Raw genomic sequence first — 21,393 nt, forward strand, 5'->3', positions numbered from 1 at the left:
TTCAGAGTTGCCTGAGACTATGAAGCTATGTTGTATATTATGCCTGTAAATCCCATCAGCCCGTTCCTTGATTAACAACAGCATTGCTCTGTGCTTTTAAAGCACTGAATTAAAGTGTGTGTGTGTTTTAAAAAATACCATGAATAACTCTGGGAAGTACAAGGGTTCTAAATTTTGCAATTTATTGTTACAAGGTCATAAATCATTAGAGTCTTGCATTATGTCCCTTTCCCATTGATTCAGCACCATGGAGAATGCACATATTGTACTGCACTAGCATTCCAGCTGCATATGGAAGTGACTGGGAAGGATGTGGGCCATATTGGTGCAATTGCCATATATCAATGTTGAATCTTCTTCCTATGCATATTCCTAACCCTGATCCTGCTACGAACACAAGTAGTAGCTAGCGTTGCATTTGCCTAATGTACTTTCTGAGTCCACATTATACAAAAAGCTATAAAGCCATTCTTTTAAAAAATGCAATCATTGTATCATTATAGGCGGATCATAATAGTACTAAATATGGCGTTGTGATAAAGTTGCAATTTGACAACAATAATAATTGAGGTGAAGATATGACTGAATTCCTTTTACATATTTATCTAAATATTTTAGCCTGTCTTTCAGGCCAGGCAAGCAGACCCCTTAGGTAAGCCACTATCACTAAAAATGAGCAATAAAGTACACCATAGAAAAATGCAATTCAAAATATAAAAATACCCTGAAGAGGACCTCTCTGGAACCAGAAGCCCAGTGACAAATATCCCCTTTGGGCAGAAGATGCTTGAGAGTGTGGTGGGAGATTAGCTTCAGGCATTCTTGGAGGAAACTCATAACTGGGCCCAATTCAGTCAGGTTTCAGGCCCAATTATGATACTGAAACCTTGACGACATTTTTCAGAAAAGTGACATACCCCTCAACTGTCAGGATAAGTGCTTTTCGGGGTCCGGAATCTCGTGCGGCACCCCAAAACTTGTGTTTTGGGGCATGATGCTCTTTCATGAGAGCAGACTTGTACCAAGGCACCAGATTTAAAATGATTGTGTAGTATCCTTCATAATATTAGGGCAGAATGCCTTCAGACATAGAAAGTGCTGCTATACAGATCTGCAAGTGATTCATGAATCTATCTGGTGATGCTTCTTAGTAACATCCAAAGGGAAACAAGCCTGCAGAGGAAGTGCATAAAATAAGGCTGTCACATGTCTCCACCAAAGGTTTTCCTATCAGACATTGCAAAGAAGCAGCTTAGCACATCCAGCTAATGGTTCTTGCAATATGCAGCATGCTATATTGGACTTCACATCTTTATAGACCAATGGCTTGACCAATGCTCCTTCCTAGATAATGGAAGATTTTAGTTAGCAAAACACTCAGTAGTTACATACACCATGAATTATTATTTCATGCTTACTTGTTGTTTTCATCAAAGCTTTCCCCTCATGCTCTCTTCAATAGTTTTCTTCACACAATTATTTTCAGTCTCTTGATATTAATACAATTTTGATGTGACCTGTATTTCCCATCACTGCTTTGATTAAACTGCCCCCCCCATTTCTTTTGTTAATAGAATAGATTTTGCAGTGTTTGGAACCATTCAAGAGAGGGCCTTTTTTAGTTCATCCTCTGAACCTTTAGCTTTCCTCTCTTCTTTCATAGCACAGAAAATGGCATGTTTAATTTAAGAAGGTTATCTGTCAAAAATTATACCTTGAGGCAGCAATAGGCTGGGGGGGATGTGTTTGCAAATAATAGTTCTTGCTGTGAGAAACAAATGCACAGGAAATACATATTTCTGCTGAATCTGGACGCTGAACAAATCAAAGGAGGCTGACACCTGCCCCTGCCTAGCAGCGCATTTAGCAAGCCTTCCCTGGGTGTTCTTGATGGCTAAAACATCCCATTGCACAAGCTGAACAGACCTTCTGTTTCTAAAATTAATGGAGCACAACCAGCAAGATGTCTCCAGATAAATCACTCTGGATGGTTAAGTGTTAGCTACAGACCAACTGCTCCTTCTGTTAAAGGGTGAAGAATGCTGGTTTAAAACAAAAAGCCAGCTTTTGGTATCTGTTTGTGCAGTAGCCTTTCTGTAATGCCCTTCAAAGAGATATAAAGGAAATGCATTTGTTTCCCTTAAAGATCTGTGAATGAACCGAGGGTTAATTCTGATCACCTATTTATGGATTGATTGATTGATTGATTGATTGATTGATTGATTGCCTGTTGATTTCTCACCTTCGTTTCTCACCCTTCCTCCCTATGAGACTGGTTGGGCTAAGAGAGAGTGACTAGACCAAAGTCACCAGAGATGCACAATGGCTGAGTGAGGGTAGAGTTCACCTTTGCTTCCCAGATCCATCTCTCTATTGATCGCTCCACATACTGGCTGGTACATTTCTACAGCACAATTGCAGTATGTGCATGCTACATAGCATCATAGGAACATAGGAAAATAGCTTATAGGAAATGAGACCATTGGAAGTGACTAGCAGTGACCACCCAAGGTTTTAGATAGGAGTCTTTGCTGCTGTGTTGTTTTTATGTGATTGATTGGTTTCTAATTGTTATGAACCACCCTCAGAGATGCAAATGCACTGGAAGGGTGGGGTGTACATTTACTAAACAAATCATATAAGAGCATTTAGATGATTGAAAAACATGTGTATAGATTTGTATTGCCAGAGTATAAAGAACAATTAGCAGTTTTTAGGATCTGATAAGGCCTTTATTTTTATTCCCAATTAAGGCGTCTAGTCCAACTCCCTGCATTGGACTAGATGACTCTCAGGGTCTCTTCCAACTCTACAAGTTTATGATTCTTTGATTCAAAATGTTATAATATTGTTTTGCTAATCAGTTGTAATGAATGGCAGGGTCAGACAAGTTGCATTCAAGTCTTTTTGACCCAACAATTCCACGCTTCCTTAGAAATAGCTGGACATGGCTTATGGCATGAAGAGTATTTGGAGTTCTAGACAGATTACTGCTGTTCTGCTGCCTCTTATCTCTACCATCTTTACCAGCAGTCATTTCTATCACATTACAAGAGTTTACAGCACAATCCAAATCCAAGTTCTGCCCAGCACATTTGAAATAGGCAGACCTTGAGCTGTCCCCCAAAGCTACACAGACATAATTCCTGCCATCTCACTTTTACTTGGGATATGCCATCATAATAAGTCCCTCAACTCAGCTTAACTGGGTCTATGCCTGCTTAGCCAGGGCTCATATTCAGGACACTGGTGGGAGGCAACATTGATGGTGGTGTGTTGCAGTGTTGATGGGGGAAGGAGTCATCATGAGCAGCAGGCAGGCAAGGGGCAAAACCCTGGATTTATAAGCAGTCTTAGGGTTCCTAACCAAAGACCCCAAATTCAGGCTGATTTGGAGATTACATAAAGCTGTAGGAACAGCTCTACCTTCTTGTCTTAGTGGTGTGCTTGATACTAGAGATGACACCAGTATAACCCAAAGTAAGTGTTCTATATTTTTATGTAATACATTTTTTGTCAACATCTGTATAATAGAAAGAAGTGTGTGAAACTGTCATTGTTTTTTAATGATCCAGGGAACAATACAGTCCATGAGTTAGTCTGAAGTAGCCCACTCCTAGGGACTGAGGACCCCAATAAAATATTTGAGGGGATCCCCAAAGTTCGTGGGCAGTGCCATTCAAATGGTGTGTGTGTGACAAGTCTTGTGATTGATTATGCAGGAGAGGGTTTACCTGTCCCCCTCCTCAATATTTTATTCAAGTTGGCACCCTCTGGTCTGAAGGATACAATTCAAGGTGGTTTCAAAGGCATAGGAGCAAAGCAGCTGTGAAATCCCTGAGCTATATTGCCATATTTCAAAAAGTGGAAAAAGGGGACAGAAAAGTTGTTGAGCTGCCATACGATTTCTGCCTGGACACTGCTGCCAACTGCATTATTCCAGATATATCTGGGAAAATCCGGACGTGTGGCAACCCTAAGCTATGCCATATTCACAACATACATTTAAAGCACTATGATGCCGTTTTAAAGAGTCATGGCTCCAATCAAATAATTTTGAGAGCTGTAGTATTTTAAGGGTGCTGAGAGTTGTCCGGACTCTCCCAGAACTACAATCCAGACAATGGTTTAACAATCCTTCTTCACAGGAAACTCTAGGAATTATAGCTCTGGAGAATGGGTGTCTTTGAAAACTTCCAGCACCCTGAACAAAGGACAGCTCCCAGAAGAGCTCTTCAGAGCACTGTAATGCATTGATGATCATGAGATCAACTCTGTACCTGGAATGGAAAGTGGCATAATTGTGCCTTCAGCTTCTGCTTGGAAGTGTCACCTGTGGAGTTCTAGAAGACCAAGGCTGCTATTTTTACAACAGCCCTGCACTCAATAGTAGTAACGCAATATGCTAAATGGCACAAAGGAAATGATCAAATGATCTGAAATGTAAAGCAAAGTCAGTGCTGCCTCCAGACCCAGAGCCTTCAAATCTTTGCAATTGGTTCCTGTGTTCCAGCAAAGGCGCCTGTTCCTTTTTGTTTCCTGGTTAAGCTCAGCTTCCTGGTTCCCTTGTGTTTTACAAAGGCTGAGAAACCCTACTCCAAATTCACCCCTTAGGGTGAATCTCTATTATGTTGTACATGTTCACCTCTGAAAGCATAGTCAGAGCAAACTGAACTCTATCATGTATCAGTTAATTCACTGTCTATAGCACCAAAGACATAAAGGGTAGTGTAGAGTCTGTCTCCCTTGTTGCCAGTAAATGAACACTACAGTCATTTTCACCGTCAGGCACTGCTAGTTGCTCTCTTGCTTCTAGCTCAAAATCATATGTGAGACATTTCTTCCTTCCTTCCTTTCATTATTATTAGAATAATGCCTTCAACCATAGATCTTTCATTACAGAAGTCTAGTGACTGCACAATATCACCTAGTGAGAAGGAGGAATCACTTCTGGGAAACATTGTGCTGAATGGTCACCAGATATTCTATGGCTAAAAATATTTGCAACTTATTATTGAATATTTTGTTTCTATATTTGAATCTGTTTTCTGAACCTACTGAATCTCAGTATTTGATTTTTGACATTTTATGGGGTTGGCTCTAGACTTAGATGTGCACCCTTTACCCTGGCCTTTGAAACTTGAAATGCACGCTTTCAGGGCTTTCCTGTGATTGTAATAAATTTAATAACGATGTGATTGTAGGCCTGTTGAAATAAATAAGACTTTCTTTAGAGTCAATTGATTTCAATGGCTCTACCCCAAAGCATGACTGAAAGTCTGAATCCAACTCATTAAATTAACCTACAACAGCTTTTTGATTTTTATTTTATTTTATTTATTGGGGGGGGGACACACAATTTTTCAGTGCTTTGTCAAATGCATATACTGTAGTACTCCATGGATAAAAACTGGAACCCCACAATTCTCATGGCAAGGAATACTTTGCAAGCCTCACCCTTCCTTCCACTATTGCTTATCACTTTTGCTGAATGCTCTTCTTTTCTTGCAAGTTGAACTCATTTATTCAATGGTCTTTCCCCAGCTGCCATAAAACCCAAGAGGGTGGTTGCTCCTTCTCTTGAAGAGGTCCTATAATATTTATTCTTGTTCTTTCCAAGCACTTTTCAAGGGCAGCTCCACAAAGAGTGTCACCATTGCAGGAATAACCAAGGCCATACAGTCACAACTGGCATATCAATGAAAGCTGGTAAACTGTGTTCCTGGCTACTGCTGCCCTAAGGACATTCAGCACCAGGGTCAGATCCAAGAGCACCCTCAAGTTGCAAAACCTGACCCTTAAGAGTGAGTGAGGTTTCATACAGTAAAGGCTGTACGCGAACTCCAAAATCAGGTACACTGAAACAGAAGTAGTGTGCTTACACACGAAAGCTCATACCAAGAACTAACTTAGTTGGTCTTAAAGGTGCTACTGGAAGGATTTTTTTTATTTTGACTATGGCAGACCAACACGGCTACCTATCTGTATCCAAAATCAGGGTCCACCTGTAGTAAACAAGGTCAGGCTGAAGGGGGCACATCTCTCCTCTCCTGTCCTCTTGGTGTGCAGAGATAAAACAGAAATGCCAAGAGGGAGGCATGGGCTTGATGAGGAACCAGAAAGTGGAAAGCTGAAAGAATCAGTAGAGAAGGAAATGAATTGTTGGGATGCACTTCATGTGCCTGCAGAGTGAGCAGAGATAAGAAGGTGGTGCCCTCTAGAGCAGCATCCAAAGAAAGGTGGGAAGGGGACTTGGAGCAGAGAGCTTTTGCACTTAAGAGTAAATAATAAGGGGACAAGAAATAGAGGAAATGAAATCAGAGTCTAGGGGGGAAAGGCCCAGTGGTGAGCTCATAACAGAAGATTGTTGGGTCATAAGGCAAAATAGGGGTAGGAAGCAGAACAATAGTTACGCAGGTAGAAAATGAGCAGGGCTGGAGGGGCTTTCCAGTCATTGTGCTGTATGTCACGTGCATGACTATCTGCCAGCTGGGCAGAAGTGTAGACCTATGTATGCCAGGTGCAATGAGATCCTGGTGTGATTCGTAACCTTTGTACTGTAGCCATGGAAGAGTCACAGTTGTTTTGCTCCATCTAGGCAAACAAGAGACACAATCACATTCCAGTCATGCAAAAGCATTCAAGTAGGGCCTGGAACAGGGTTGGTGTGGGGGCAAAGCCTGAAGAGAGTCCTGAGGGCCATACATAGAGAAGTGGAGGGCCACATTCATCCCAGGATCTGACATTCCCTGATCATATCATTCCTAAGGGTGGCATGAAACAATGAGGTGGGAACACACTGAAAAGCAGAAACAATTTAATTCATACAGACAGTACACAGAGTATCTCCTTCCACATTATGGCCCTAGGATCACTCTCCTCCGTGTTGTTGTTGTTATTGTTGTTGTTGTTTTATTTTATTTATTGAATTTATATACCGCCCTATACCTGGAGGTTTCAGGGCAGTTCACAGATGAACTGGTACATACTGATGAAGCACTGGCACTGTCTAAAAAGGGATATAAATTGGAATGCGGTGGTAGCGTGCATTGACTGCATATGTGAAACACATAAAATGTTCCATGCACCTGTCTCTGAAGCCCCTGCGTGAGAATATGATTTGCTTCAGCAGCTTCAGGCAAAGTTGAGTCAAGGGCTGTGATGCTGTCACAGAATCCTTAAGTGGGTAAATGAGAGAGGCAAATGTTAAATTCATTTTAAAAAAAACAGCATATGGTTACATGGATCTATAATGCATGATGTGAGTATGTAATACATCTTCAGCCTTCTCTTTGAGCTTTTCTGAATTATAAGTATTAGCATGACCCCTATTGACCAGTACAGAGAAATGGTTGAAAGTATATGAAAGATAGAATCAGAAAACCTCATGAACACAGCTTAGATATGAACAAAAGTTGACTGGAGGCCCCCTGCTCATTAAAATTGAGGACCCAATACTTTAGGTCAGTAAGTCATGGGTCAAGGCCTATTAGACAAAATAGAAACAGAAATTATCAGGTCTGGATGGCATGCAACTGACAGTTCCTGAAGAACTCAAATGTGAAATTGCTGATCTTCTAACTTGTCCCTCAGACTTCATATATGAGGACTGGAAAATAGCCAGTGTAACACCATTTTTCTAAAAGGGATCCTGGCCAGTTAACTTAACATGTGTTTTGAGAAAGCTGGTAGAAAGTACTGCTAAAGATTAAATAGCCAAGTATATAGAAGAATAAGCCTTGCTGCAGCAGAGCCAGCATAGCTTCCTCAAGGGCAAGATGTATTACATACTCACATTAAGCAGTGAGGGGGCCAAGTTTGCTGCTGATGTTAAATTATTCAGCGTCATTTAAAACAAAAATAAATTGTGAAGAGCTCCAAAAGGACATCTCCAAAATGAGTGAATGGGTGATAAAATGACAAATGCAATTCAATGTAAACAAATGTAAACTGATGAATGTGAGGAGGAAACAAGTCAAGTTCAAAAAATGACACCCTCGCCCTCCATGTCAAATGGCATCATATTCAAGAGCAGTCCAGTTTATTTTCACCAACTGGGACAGAAAATCTCACAAGAGCCTCTCCCATTCCCTGGCAGTAAAAAATACAACTATAATAAATTAAATGACTGACCATGTGATGCCCTTCCACGACACCCAAAATCAGTTGCCTGAGGTGGTTCACATCACTAGTAGGGCCGGCCCTGGAAGAATTGTTATTGTACTTGAGTGGATGATCAAATGTACATTACTACATGTACACACTACACCTTATCCATTCAAAATATAAAACATGCAAATACATACAAATGCAGATAATAAAAGATAAATACATTCATATCCAAACCCATTAAAAGTTGCTCTATATTACTACATGATGCATTTATAAAATACAATAAGGGAAGACAAGATCCAGCAATATCTATTATTTTTGCAACTGTGTTCCTCTCTCCCATTCCCTCCCTCCCCCCGCCCATTTCTTCCTTTAGTTAGCAAAAATCAATTTATAATGCTTAAGCCATGGTAGATGAATTTTTGTGGGATAAATGCAACACTTTGCTTTTGAGATCAGAACACACTATTGAGGCACTCAGGCTTTTATTACTATTAGGGCTGGCTGTCAATGCCTATTATATAGCTCTCCTAAAAGCTAGATGCAAGATTGCCTGACTATGTAGTGATTATTTTCTCCTCCCTTTTATTTTGCAGGTATTCTTTGGCCCCAGATTTTTGGGACTGCAACTCACAGCATCCCTGAATGTTTGCCATGCTGAACTGGGGCTGATGGGAATATGGAAAAATAAAAGGGAAAGGAAGTGGGGCAATACCTTCAATGAGACAATCACATGTTCAAAATACTAGAGATGAGCTTCTGAGTTACACAGAAGTCTTCCTCTGCAGTAGAGGTTTAAGTCAAAATTTATAAAAAATGTAAAATAAATGACGCTACGTGTTTGGTGTGCCACATCTTAACCCATTGATATTGTTCTCTAGAACAACAGAACTGGGAGGTTTCTGTTAATGGAGAATAAATTGTTGAGTACAAGCTTTGACTTTGATGAATCCCTGTTTCAATCAGGCAAATACATACATATTTGCCTCTGTGGAAAGAGAGTTGGTTTTTCCACAACTTCCACCTGGTGAACATTTAAAGCCACCATTGGGTAATCACTTGTTTGTGTGAGTCATGCCTTGGGTGCCACATTGCTTGTGAACCACTGCTTTAACTTCAGACAATGCAGCGCTGCCTTCCTCTGTGGGGAAGAAGGCATAGCTCAGTTGCAGAGCATCTTTTGAATGCAGAAGGTTCAAGCCCTGGCACTTCCTGGTGGGACTTGAAATGTTGCCTGCCTGAAACCCTGGAAAGCCTTTGCCAGTCAGTGTAAACCAGTAGTAAGGAAAGCCTTTCAGCCTAAGGGCCAGAGAAATAGTAGGCAGAGCAATGAATGTGAAATGTACCTTTTTACAGTTAGTTTCTACATATACTCATAGCTGTCAACTTTCCCCCTTTTTTTTTAAGGGAAATTCCCTTATTCCGAATAGGATTCCTCGCAAGAAAAGGGAAAAGTTGACAGCTGTGCATATACTCTCACACCTCTTTGCTTCCTCCATCCAGGTGAACAAGAAGCATTCTCAGAATTCAAGGATACTTTCCAGCTAGGCAAAAACCTTTGAGAAACAGGTCAGGTAGGGGGTGTGGCTCTGGAAATGCCAAAGGGCTACACAGAGAAGCCTGGATAGCTGCATTTGTCACCCAGTCCTGAGTTTCCCCACCCCTGGTGTAAACTATACTGAGATGGGCAGAGGAAGGGTCCTATGTTCTTGCATTTGTCTCAGGGACAGGGGTGGGGTGGGAAATGTGGCTTCATCTTTCATGAATGGCAGGCTTCATTCTCTCTTGAGAGAAGATCAGCAAGTGTATCTGATCTGCCGAAATTATCTCTTCTGTAATCTGACACTCGTGTAACTCTGCCTGGGAGGATATTATGGCTCATCAAATGAAACCTAAGACTCTTAATTTTTGTTAAATGTGCCTAGCAATTTATGCAAATTGGTACATAAAGCTTTTACACTGCTACAGAGATGTCTTAAAAATAACCTTGCATATTTCTTTGATGTAATTAAATGCACCTGGATCCGCCTGTAGGTGATTGGGAGGGGGGGGGAGTTCCCCAGCGCTCCATTTTCCAAGATCCTATTTACAAATTAATAACTCAAGTACCAACAGTTTAAAAATAAAATAAAATTCCCTGATGAGAAATATTGATAGAAAACAGATATTGTAGGAGAGCAGGATTTCATTGTAATGCAGGAACTCAGGTGCTTTTTGGAGTGGGGGGGGGCAGTGGTTAGGGGAACACTTCAAAACTAATTTAAATGAAGAAATGGTAACAGAGAAAGACAGTGTCTGTTTTGCTTATTTTATGGTTTGGTTAGAGAAAGCTTTGCATACAGAAGCCTTTCCAATTTATAGGTATCAAAGGGAATTAGAGCTGAAGAGCGCTGAGCTTCTGCCTTATTAAGTACGCTCGGTGGTGTCTCTGTCCTGCCTCTCTCTTTATAATGCAGACCAGAAGACTCTTCGTGTACAATGCACACAGCATATCTCTTCATTGAATGCAGCACTTTGCCATTACAGTATTACCTGGCATTTATTTCTGCCATCTAGGACTGGGGAAAGGGATCAGCTAATTCCCACTGGCATACTGAAGATGCCACATTCTGATAATTTCCTTGGGGAAAGATCGCTGCTCAGTGGCAGAGCACATGCTTGGCATGCAGAAGGTTCAGTCTCTGATGTTGCCATTTAAAAAGATCTCAGGCGGCAGCAGGAGATGCCCAAGACCTCTGCTTGAGACCCTAGCTTCCAGTCTAGATAGAAAAATAGTATAAGGAAGCTCTGTATGTATCAGTGACTGGACTGAAGGGGACGAGATTGAGGAGGAGGAATAGTGAAGATCGCCCCACCCCCCTTTTCCTGACACTTCCAGAGAAGAGGAAGGCAGCATTGAATTACAGCAGTGGTTTGAGGAAGGTCACAGCACAGAGACAGGCAAACAGAAAAGTTGGGAGGTGTTGGGAGAAAAGAAGGGGGAGACAGAAACAGAACAGCCAGCTAACACGTTATCACTGGAGAGTATTTCTGACCCACTCCCCGAACTTCATTGAGGGTGCAAGAGCAAAGGACTCAGAGATAATTAGCCCCTGGTGGCCACTGTAAGGGGAAGTGGTGTAGCTAGGAAGAGAGGGGGGAGGAGATCAGATGGAGCAATGCCATTAATGGGAAGCAGACTGCATTCCTGGTCTCTTGTTGTGTTGCTTTAATAAACTCATAAGTAAGAACTCTTTGTTTTTCCTCTGCTCCTTGTGGCCACCGAGGGAGGGAGAGAATTCCCCGGAGCCTGACAGTATGTGACTCTTCTGGAAAGCAAAGGGATAGCCAACTGAAAATTAAACCAATAATTACAGTCTATACCAGTAAATCTCACAGGTTCACGAGGGGTCATTTGGGGCAATGGAAAGGATGTACCCTTTGTGTTTGGAATGAAATGGTTTTTGGTCCATGGTCTGGAGCAAACTGGAAGGGTCACCAGCAGATCTTAGTGGTTCGGTTGTTGTTGACTGAACAGTTGCTGTGTCCACACACAACCATAATGTGTATATGGTGTATGTGGTTGCACAGATCAAATTTCCCCATCTGTGCTTTTGTGTGCTTTTGGCCATACCTGAGTGCTTTCAGACTTAGGCCTCCAAAATCTGTCTCAGTGTTTCTGATCCACACTAGTAGATAGTGCTTTATAGGCTGCATTTGCACTGTGTGTTATCTTAGGGCTATCTGTGATTATAGATGTAATCGTTGTGAGGACTGTACCACTTTATCATGCAAATATCTATGTAGCTTCGAACACTACCTGCTACACGCTGGGACTCTAGGGCATATCCTTACAAGAGATTATAACAAAAAGGTAATATGAATGCAAATATAGCATGCACTTGGTGTGTCGAATTAATATCCCTTTTATTTTAACAAATGAAGATGCATGACATTTTTTCAGAGGTTTCTCTCTCCAGTTTTATAACCATTCTATTAAAGCCAATGATTTACTAGCTAACCTGAAGTGAAATTATTGGAAATTACTGTAAACGTCCTAATTGTACCTACTCTAATTGATAGCACAAATTTATACCCGCTACTATATGTATCCTTGGGAGAGGGGAGGCACATGCTATGTATTTTAAAGAGGCCATCTTTAATGATTGGACCAATTTTTTTCTATTGTAACGATAGGGAAAAGCCAGTCCCTCAAAACTGGAACCATACTTTTTTTTGAGGGGGGGAGGGGAATTCACCCTAGTTGGCAACAAATCTGGCATTCTCCTTAAATAAGGCAGATGTTAAAATTAGAGATTTCCCTGACTTTGGATGTTCCTATTGATGAAAATCATCCAAGAAATGTTAAAGGAAGAAAAAGCAATTTTAATATGTAGCTAAATTTATCAGAGGTGTCCTGCCCTTCCCTACCAGAGACCCACATACAGTTTGTTAAGTAAAGCTTACTATGGTAGATAGGTAAACTCCTTCTTAGTACCACAGGATGAACGGCTGATAGACCATGTCTGTTGAGGAAACTTTATACATTGGGGGAAAGTTTATAAGACCTATGACAAGAAGAAGAAGGAAGAAGAAGAGTTTGGATTTGATATCCCGCTTTATCACTACCCGAAGGAGTCTCAAAGCGGCTAACAATCTCCTTTCCCTTCCTCCCCCACAACAAACACTGTGAGGTGAGTGGGGCTGAGAGACTTCAGAGAAGTGTGACTAGCCCAAGGTCACCCAGCAGCTGCATGTGGAGGAGCGGGGAATCGAACCTGGTTCCCCAGATTACGAGTCCACTGCTCTTAACCACTACACCACACTGGCTCCAAGGATTGCAACCATATGTCATAGTTGTTCCAGGCACCATGAAAAGTGCTAGCCATGACAATGTAAGAAGAGCAGAGCTGTGTCGGGTCAAAGGCCCATCTAACATACCCTCCAACATCCCATTGATCAAAATTGGGACACTTGTGAGCTTGTTAAGATCTGCGGTGGAGACTGTTTCATGATTCCTGTCAGTAACCTAGCTGTGCCTGACAGGGACACATAAATGATCTTTCTCTGTGGCCACAATGTCTCGAACATTTCTCTCCCCCCACAAAAAAAAAAGTAGGGCAAAAGTACTTTTGAATGTAATTAAGATATATATGGCTACCTCCACAGGATAAACATCTGAGGCATTTTTAGGAAAGTAAAAGGGGTTTGATCGGGCTGGCAAAATTTCTCAGAGGAATTAAACATGTATCTGGGTACTCAAACCCCATGGTACGACTGTGCCCCTCACTCCTAGATTTATTCTATTCTCACAGTTAAAAGATGTAATACAAGTAATATTCCCCATCTCCTCTAGAAGTGCATCTGGAATCTATAGCAAAGGGGAAATATGTGATAACACTGCACCCTTAATACTGTAAAATTGAGCAAGTACACACAGTCTTTCATCACAACCCATCTAAGCTCAAGCATTTCCATTTGCTGCAGTACAGTCTATACATTAGGACAAACTCATAAAAAGTAAATCACATCAGATATTATAGCTAGCATTAGAGGGAGGGAGGAAAATAAGGGCAGCAAGTTATTGTGTTGATGTTTTGTTTGTCTTTGCAAGCTCATTCAGGCCTTGTCAATTTATATTCCCTGAGCCTCTGCTAACTTGATCATATTGTTCCACTAGCTGGTCTAAAGTGAATTGTTAGGCTCTAAAACCTTAAGGAGGCGCAAAGACTATTGATTGGACACGTTGCCACATTGACCTTCTCACTGAAATGCATTGAGTCCCTGGGCTATCATTTTCCTTTTACTCTGCCACAATGGAAGTAGGCTGTAAAGAGCCATTGTCGTGACAGTTGCAGTAAAAAAGAGAGGGAAGAAAGACCCTTGTGTGCCTTGCTTTGCTAGAGGACAGGAATCTGAGAGGCCCACTGCAGGGGTATTATTACTACCACTCTGTTAAAAAAGAGAATTGTCTGGGGGTTTTGCCATTCTCATTCAAAAAGAATGAGAAAGAAATGGCCTCCAAACATTTTTCAAAGGGGGAGCAAAATTTAGGTGAAATTATAACCTGTGGGGTGCATTTGTCTTACAAAGTAGCCAAGGGGTGTGTGAGAGGGAGGTCAATATCCATCTAATATTGGAGGCAGTGAGAAATTTTACTTTCTTGGGCTCCATGATCACTGCAGATGGTGACAGCAGTCACGAAATTAAAAGACGCCTGCTTCTTGGGAGAAAAGCAATGACAAACCTAGACAGCATCTTAAAAAGCAGAGATATCACCTTGCCAACAAAGGTCCGTATAGTTAAAGCTATGGTTTTCCCAGTAGTGATGTATGGAAGTGAGAGCTGGACCATAAAGAAGGCTGATCGCCGAAGAATTGATGCTTTTGAATTATGGTGCTGGAGGAGACTCTTGAGAGTCCCATTGACTGCAAGAAGATCAAACGCATCCATTCTTAAGGAAATCAGCCCTGAGTGCTCACTCGAAGGACAGATCCTGAAGCTGAGACTCCAATACTTTGGCCACCTCATGAGAAGAGAAGACTCCCTGGAAAAGACCCTGATGTTGGGAAAGATGGAGGGCACAAGGAGAAGGGGACGACAGAGGACGAGATGGTTGGATAGTGTTCTCAAAGCTACCAGCATGAGTTTGACCAAACTGCGGGAGGCAGTGGAAGACAGGAGTGCCTGGCGTGCTCTGGTCCATGGGGTCACGAAGAGGCGGACACGACTAAACGACTAAACAACCAGAATCAGTGGAAGGATTTCCACTTGCACGATGCAACTTTTCCTATGTCTCCTCTCCCTCATGCACCCCCTTTGCCCTCCCAAATATGTTCCAGAGGCTTGTGGGAAACTCAAAACAGATGTGGGGAGGGAGAAGAGGGGACGAGTTGTGTTAGATACAACCCAGAGTGTCCTCTTCCATTGTGCAATCTTCTTTGGGTAATTGCCAGAATGTCCTCAAAGCTCCATGGCATCTTTGACTGGGCTTTGAATGTGTGGGAAGGCGGAAAGGGTTACCATACATTCAGACACGTGTGGGATTCAAATGATGGAATTAGCGTTCTGGGGAGTTTTGGGAAATTGGCAAAATGTCTGGGTTTCCCCCAAAAAAAGCTCAACCCTACATATCATGTAACTGGCAGCTTCTCTTAAAAAGGGGGGAGGGGTGTTTTACTTATAAAGAAATTAGGCCCGTTTCTGTAGAAGTGTACAACAAGCACCTGGAGTTTCTAAAAAGCTCCTGGAGTAATAATGTCACATGATATCTTGCCAAATCCAAAGGTTTAGAAGAAAACTTTAGGGCACAGGTCTCCACCCTTTTATGAGGTAGTGAGCACATTTGGAAGGGCTGTAGGCTCCAGTCACAAAATAGTTGCTATGTGGGTGTGCAATATAAAAAATGGCTGCCATATCTAAAAGAGCAGAAAAGGCAATGGAGCCATAAAATGGTATGGGCACACTGCTCCACATCAGTGGAGAGAAAGGCACTTACATCAGCCACCACTGTGCTAGCTCACAGCCAGAAGTTCTTTGCACCTTTCCAGAACAGATGTGATGGTGGGGATCCTAGCCAGGCATCTAGTGACACGTGGGCATGTTTAAGGACATGTGCACAAGAGACTGTTTGGTGTTCCTGTTTGAACTGGCTTGGCCTCTTCTACAGTGGTCAGTATAAGCAGGAAAACAAATGCAACAGTCCCTTGTGCAGTGTGGATTTTTAAGGGGGTATCTACCTTTCATGGTCAGGAAGTACTGATAGGAGCATTGGTGCCCGTGATCACCACATTGTGGGTCCCTGCTTTAATTTAATTTACTCACTATCATTTGGGTATGTTGAGAAGGTGCTCAGCTGAGCCCTGAAGGACATGAGGTCAAGACTTAAGGTACTAATCTTAAACTCATGCCAATGTGTACCAAATTCCTTTGCTACATGGCCACGGAAGAGTGTGCACAGCTCATAAGTGTTCTTAGCTGTCTAATGCACTGGACGTAAAGGTTTCTGACCAGCATTAGTATTTATGGTGTCCCTGATGGTGGAGTCTGAGGAAGGGAAGCTATTTACGATGTCAGTGATTTGAGGCCATTGTCAAAGAGTTACACCATTTTACCTCCTGCAGTAAAAGGAATTTAGAGATAAGAAGAATAAATCACTCTAGGGATTAGATTTATTCAATTGGAGCTGGATTCTGAAGGGCTTCTGAAAGGTTAGATTTAGCAATAGTTAGCCCAAGGCTGCTGCAGGGAAGCATTGTGAGAAACTTCAAAGTCCTGTTTGGAATGATCCCTGTCCCAGTTGCTGCACGATTTCCAAAATGCCAACATGACAGTCATTGACGTATTTCCATGCAGCCTCATTCTCTGCTTCTAAAAATACTCCCAAATACTCCTGTATGATTTGATTTTCCATTATAGTTGATATGAAATTTCATAAGTCTTTATTACTAGGCATGTCGTGGTGGTGGGTGGGTGTTTTTCTGTAATACAGGGTGAAATGAGCATAGTAGTTCAGGGTTTCTCAGTTGGAGAAGCCAAGGGAAAAAAGTTATCTTCTAAATGTCCTATCTTGTCAAGCACCATCTGCCACTGTATGTCAGCTATGTCATATCTTGACTTCTGCAAGTCAGAAACTGTCAATCTGTGTCAAATACTGATTGCTACATATCGGATATTGTCATATGTGGAGTTCTGCTGCTTGCTAGCTGTCAGAAGCCGACAAATGTTGGCTACTGCACGCCGGATACTACACGTCACAACTATCAGACATTGTCATGCGGCAAAAGAGGAACATATTTACATATTTGGTGGGAACGCTCCAAATTAATCCAATGCTTAATTTGCTATGATCTTTAGCTATATCCATTTCATTACAGGGTACTATTTATTTATTTATTGTTTTATTTACTTCAGAAAATTTATATGCTGCTTGATTGTTTTAAAAAAACAAACATTGAAGTGGTTTTTAAAAAAGATAAAAAGATAAAATCAAGAAGAAAATACAATTATACAAACGTTTACAACAGATTGAAATTACCTCAGCTTCTGAAGCATCTGGCTAGGTTTGTGTAATAAAGAACATTTTAGCAGGTGCTTGATCTCAATAGGCAAGGAGTTCCAAAGTGCAGATGCTGCCACACTAAACCACCAGGTATTACCGGTATTTAGAATGTATGAAATGAATAAACTTTGGGACTTCCTATATCTAGGAAGAAGACTGTCTATTTTACTTTTTACTTTTGCTGTCCAGACACTATCTCACCCATGAGCTCACAGACAGAAGTACTCACTCTTACAAATAGTACTTCCAGGAATGTTGCCTGTCTGCACAAGAGATAACCATCCCTGCACACTCTCAAGGATTAAGGGCGGTAGTCCTGCCATTTGATTTCCTGATTAAGGCTTGAATCATATGTGCACCTGCTTGCAAGTACCGTAAGTTTAACTGCACTTAGTGGGACTTAGGTAAATGTAAAGGTACCCCTGACCATTAGGTCCAGTAGTGGATGACTCTGGGGTTGCGGCGCTCATCTCACTTTATTGGCCAAGGGAGCCGGCGTACAGCTTCCGGGTCATGTGGCCAGCATGACTAAGCTGCTTCTGGTGAACCAGAGCAGCACGCGGAAACACCGTTTACCTTCCCGCTGGAGCAGTACCTATTTATCTACTTGCACTGTGACGTGCTTTTGAACTGCTAGGTGGGCAGGAGCAGGAACTGAGTAACAGGAGCTCACCCCATCGCAGGGATTCAAACTGCTGACCTTCTGATAGGCAAGCTCTAGGCTCTGTAGTTTAGACCACAGCACCACCCATGTCCCTTTAGTGGGACTTACTTCTGAGTAAATATGCCCAGGAAGCTGGGGGGACTTGGGTGAATCACTAGAGATGTAAGGTGATAATAGTCCCAGTCCCAGATGGGGAAATTCATTCAAAGATATATTGAACATCTGTACAGATTGCAAGACTAGAATGGGAACAGTATCAAGCCACATGCTTTGAGGATTAGCCTAAGCATTTGGCTATAATATGTTAGTGAGCCTGTGGATTAATAGCACAGATTACTGAGCATCTGTCTGCTATGGATTTCTTGCACCTTTCCCTGAACCATCTGGTGTTGAAAATAGGACACTGGGCTGGATGCATCAATCATAGGTGTCCCATATCCAGACAGACTGAGCAAGGCAGTTCTTCAAACCCCTCAGAAATGTTACTCCAACAATCTCAGAACTGTAGTGTGGAATCATGATCGTCTGCAGCACCTATAGCATCCAGTTATGAGAGTTTTATCCCACCTCCATAATTAATTGGAAATGTGGTCTTACAAAGACAACAGTCAGCACACTGCATGTTCAGAGGCTGTGAATGACCAGCTGTCCATTGCAATCACTAAGCGGTCACCAATGTACAATTATTCTAATGCTTCACATGCGTGCACACATATATTAATGGCTGGCCATGCACTGAACAGTTGGAATAAATGACCACTTACTTCAATTAATGATAATGACAAATTTGCAAGGCATCCAAGTTGTAATATCGTTCCCATGTTCAAAAAAACTAGAATGTCTCAGTGAAGACTGGAGATCCAGCACGCTGCCTGCAGGTTAAATACCCAAAGAAGGAAATGCTTTAAGAAGTCATTATTACAACGGAGTCCACTATGCATCAGAGCTTTCCTCTTCCAATAATTTCAGTAATATTTTCACCCCTCCAATCTGCCCCATATGCAGAGAGCTAATACAATGCCTGTTGTGTTAAGGAATCTCTCCCTTTGTTTTCCCATCAGAATGAAAGGTCATCAGTAGATGAAAATTTACAAATGTACTCTTTATACAGCTACAGTACTAGCAAAAGACCTGCCCTCATGACAGGGGGCTGGATCTTGTCATGACTCTGGATGCAGCGGGCTCAGCTATGGCCAGGCTAATTAGTATGCTCATTCCCAAAGAGTGCAGATTTTGACATGATATACCGTGGGCATATCTCATATGGATTATTTCAGAGCTTGGGATAAAGGTTCTAGCATATCCTTCTCCCTGACATACTAGCTTTCCATGTGTAAGCAAATATTATTTGTAGAAGCATGCTTTTATCAATCAATTTCACAGACACTAAACATATAGCCCAAGCCCGTTAGCCAATCAGTGGGAGAAGAAGACCTTAGTTATATTAGAATATTGTGGACAGGCTATGGACACCTTCACAGCATAGGTTTAAAGCACTGTCATCATTGTCATCATCAATAGTATTTATTTACCGCTTAATATGCAAACCCCCCCTAAACAGCCTACACAAAGCACAATAAGATAATTTTTTTAAGAGTTATACTCTGATACCACTTTAAGCAGTCATACCTTCCCCCAAAGAATTATGGGAGCTGTAGTTTGTTAAGGATGCTGAGAGTTATTAGGAGATCTCTATTCCCCTCACAGAGCTATAATTCACAGAGTTCCCTGTGAAGAGGAATTGATAGTTAAACCGCTCTGGGAATTGTGGTGTGAATGTGGCCTAATAAGCAGTTACATATCATGGACAAACTCCATATTTTGAGCATCTGAATCTTTTAACTGGCTAATGTTTCAAGATCTCAGAACACTAAAATCCACTGCAGTCAATCCTACATGCCCAGTTCCTGGTCCCAGAGGAACTATTTGCAGCTGGCAAATTACTTGGCTGTATTGGGAGATATTTAAGAGACAGAGAGGGAACTAAGTGGAAAACATTTTTCAATTCTGATGTAATGTAACTGCATTCATTTTGTTTTATTTTTTAAAGCCCTAGCTTTAAAAGAAGTTTGAGAGGGATGCAATCCCAGCTTATTCAAATATCTTGCTTTGGGGAAATATACTTCACTGCACTTTTAACTTTAATATCATATTACAAACTCTTTTCCGGGAGGGTGGATATATTTTTATGAATACTTTATCACCAGACACTGAGAGCCAGTGAAGTGTTTTGGATAACAGAGATGAATAATGCATCACATTTTCAATGCCTACCAAACTGATTTGTTTACTAATAATTTGGTTTAAAGTACATTATTGTTTTACTGCTCACACATTGATTTACTCTCAAACATTTGCTGATCAGGTATCATTAGAGCAGAAGAAAGTTTTCCTGAAGAAATATATTGTTTGCTGTCCCCTCCCAAATTGGAATTTGAGTCCCAAGTTGCCTACATTTTTCCCCCTTCTGTCATGCAGTACTCTCAGAAATATTGGAGATTTCACAGAGTATATCCGATTCACTATGTACTATCATGAATCCAACCTGTGAATGCAAATGGAAAAATGTGGCTTCCTGGGATCAGCTGTACTAAGGAGTTCCCTACTGGGATTGGCGGGTCACTGCCAGCAATGGTCATCTGATTGCTGCCACCATCGAACCGCACTTTGTCCATTTGCAGGTATGTTTTGGATTCAGGATAGTATAAAGGAGCAGGAACATGGTTTGCATGTACTCCTGGATACATCTTTGTTACTAGAGGCTTAGGGGTGTTACTCTGTGGCTAGGAATGCCTTTTACCAGCTTCATCTGGTACGCCATATCTGAATTGGAATAATCTGGCCACTAAAGTCCATGCATTGGTAACCTTGAGAATGGATTACTGCAATGGGCTCTATATGGGACTGCCCTTGGGTCAGGTCCAGAAGCTCCAGCTAATGCAGAACGCAGCATCTAGATTGCTCTTGCAGGCAGACATGGAACACCACTGCTAAAACATCTGCGCTGGCTGCTCATATGCTACCTGGTCAGGTTCAAGGCTCTTTTGTTAATATACAAAGCCCCAAACAACTTGAGTCCAACTTGAGTCAGCTAAGGATCACCTGAGCTCTCATATCCCAGCTCAACGACCAAGATCATTCAGAGAGTGCTGCTAGTTGTCCCCTGTGTTCCAGGGGCCTGGCTGGCCTCTGCTAGAAGTCAGGCATTTAGTGTTGTCAGTCTCATGCAGAGCAATGATTTTCCAATCTTTGCTTTTGATTTTCAGGCATTTTTTAAATACCAGTCTATGTAGACAGGCCTATGAAACTGTTCATATGTTTTTGATCAGCCAATCATTTTAATGATCACGATGCGCTGTTTTTTTCAATGGTGTTTTATATTTTAATATCCATACAGCTATAGACCAACTTGTTATATTGGTGGTATATAAATATGTTTATAAATGAAATTAATTAAGTGGTGGCTAGGATAGACCAAGTTCACACACCAGTGCTGGCAACAGACTTCTCGGTCTATCCTCAGCCATCCCCCACAAGCCTTCTTCTTTCCTCTTACAAGCACTCCAGGGCATGGCAA

Source organism: Podarcis pityusensis (genome assembly GCF_964106645.2).
Source record: "Podarcis pityusensis genome assembly, chromosome: 6".
NCBI lineage: Eukaryota > Metazoa > Chordata > Lepidosauria > Squamata > Lacertidae > Podarcis > Podarcis pityusensis.